Raw genomic sequence first — 2,476 nt, forward strand, 5'->3', positions numbered from 1 at the left:
TTGAAGCTCAAAGATTTACGGATTTAACTTTTTATTTATTTTTTTTAAATTTTATTATTATTATTTTTTTTTTTGCTTTACTTTTGGGTCTAAAACTAGATGATGGGGAAAAAAGGCAAAAATAAATAACCAAAGAGATATACAAGATATGAGATGAACAGCAACAAAAGGAAAGCTTAGGAGATGAAATTAATTCCAAAAAAATACTCAGTATTAAGTGTATGAAAAGCAAAAAGAGAATCATCATGCTGTATTGCTGTATTGTTTGTATAAGTTTTATCTATAATTAAGACAAAAAGTCAACAGATACGCACTCCATATATCATAAATATATGACATATTATAGATAACTCTATTATACGTAACCCTATAAAATTATATGTATATATAATTTTACAAAATATATGTATTTTACAAATGAAATGTAGAAAAAGTTTGTTTGCTGGTCACTGATTCTTGAAATTCAATTCCACATCGATGAAACGAACACAAAATGACAGTCATCGAAACTTGCTAGCCCGCCAAAAACTTAACTTGGTAAAAGTGACCACGTACATATGCTTGAAGGGTCTTCTGACTCTCCGTGTAATTTAACTTCCAGTTTCCACCACATGATGTTCAAGCGCCCTTACGGGTTGGCCATGCACAGTCTAACAGAGAACCAGGTAGATAGTCAAGCAAGAGTTTCTTTTCTTTATTCGACGGTAACAACAAAAGCTGCAGTAAATGGTGACTTTTCTATCCAGGAAGAGTAACTAAAGACAGCTATGAAATCTGCAAAGGAAACTAGAGACCAGGACAAAGAGGCAGGGTGAGCCCAGATGTTGCACGCTGGTCTACGCAAGGACAGGCAAGCCAGTTACCGACTGCTTTCCTTACTGACGCGAACCGCCAGTTTTTCCTCCAAGAACTTTGTCAATGGTTGCATTCCATCGCTTGTAGTTCAATACAAAGAATTAGGCCTCACAATAAAATCACATTTTTCAGAAGAAATATCATACATTTAGAATCACTGACTGCCTTTTCTTCGTCTTTTTTTTCCTTGAGCGTGTAGGTGTTCGAGTCGCTTGTGTTTCCTCTTTTACACCAGGTACAGGCTATTTGAAAACTGTTTCGTTATCTTTGTCATCAACATTCATTTTAGCCGCTTCAGATTTTCGTTTCTCCAAAACTGTTGGTGTGCAAACTGGTGTGGGGCCCTGGCTAGCCACAGTCTGCTCAGGACTGCTAGGAGTGAATGAATTCTTTTTCTTCTTCTCCTTTGTAAGACCTGACCTGGCTTTTTGTAGATTTCTGAAGACCAGTGTCTGAAGCATTTCTTTTTTCTTTTTCTTTTTACGTAAAATTAGTGGAGGAAAATCATAATCAATTCCTTTTTCAGCAATTCTTTTCCTGAGTAATTTTTCTTTCTTCTTAAGTCGCTCCTCTGTAGCTTTTGAAGAAGCGTCCGATTCTGATTATACCGCTTCAGTGCTGGATAGGATGGCTTTTTATTTTTTTTTTTTATTTTTTTTTCAACGTTTTTTATTTATTTTTGGGACAGAGAGAGACAGAGCATGAACGGGGGAGGGGCAGAGAGAGGGAGACACAGAATCGGAAACAGGCTCCAGGCTCCGAGCCATCAGCCCAGAGCCTGACGCGGGGCTCGAACTCACGGACCGCGAGATCGTGACCTGGCTGAAGTCGGACGCTTAACCGACTGCGCCACCCAGGCGCCCCCTAGGATGGCTTTTTAAATGGAATATGCCACCGTCTGAAAAGTTCTTCATGCACTTTTTCAGGTGGTATAAGATGACACCTTAAGAGCCTTTCACCAAAAAGGTAGTTGTTCATTGTTTCAGCAACTATCTTGGCAGCATTTTGAGATGCAAACTCCACAAAGGCATAGCTTTACTATTTCCAGTCCGTTTCCTTCTGGATGGTCTGAATCTTGTAACAGTGCCAAACTGGGAGAAATACGCTGGGATCTGGGTTTCATAAAGTGCTGGAGGTAAGTGGCCCACATAGATTACTCCAGGAGTAAGTTTTGCTTTCTCCTGTCACTGGATTGCACCCCTGCAAGCCTGCACCACCTCCTTCTGAAACTTGGCCACCTCCTGCGTGTTCAGCGACAGGAACAGGGCCTTGGCAACAGCTTCCAAGCCCAAGAGCTCCATGTGGCTCCCCCGCTATATTTTATATTTTTAAGTGATCATATATATACATATACAGAGACAGAACCTTTTTTTTTTTTAATGTTTGTTTATTTATGAGACAGACAGAGCGAGCACAAGCAGGGGAGGGGCAGAGAGAGAGGGAGACACAGAATCCAAAGCAGGCTCTAGGCTCTGAGGGGTCAGCACAGAGCCCGACGGGGGGCTTGAACCCACAAACCTCGAGATCATGACCTGAGCCAAAGTGGATGCTTAACCGACTGAACCACCCAGACTCCTCGAGAGAGAGAATATTTTAATATACCAATCAGGTAGATCAAAAG

The 2,476-nt window shown here is 40.7% G+C and overlaps 1 pseudogene; it reads right to left on the reverse strand.

The window, feature by feature from the left end:
- Window positions 1-680: 680 nt before the first annotated feature.
- LOC131519780 (MKI67 FHA domain-interacting nucleolar phosphoprotein-like) lies at window positions 681-2,198 on the reverse strand (annotated as a pseudogene).
- Window positions 2,199-2,476: the final 278 nt, after the last annotated feature.

The sequence above is a fragment of the Neofelis nebulosa genome, chromosome 1 (assembly GCF_028018385.1).
Source record: "Neofelis nebulosa isolate mNeoNeb1 chromosome 1, mNeoNeb1.pri, whole genome shotgun sequence".
Classification (NCBI taxonomy): domain Eukaryota; kingdom Metazoa; phylum Chordata; class Mammalia; order Carnivora; family Felidae; genus Neofelis; species Neofelis nebulosa.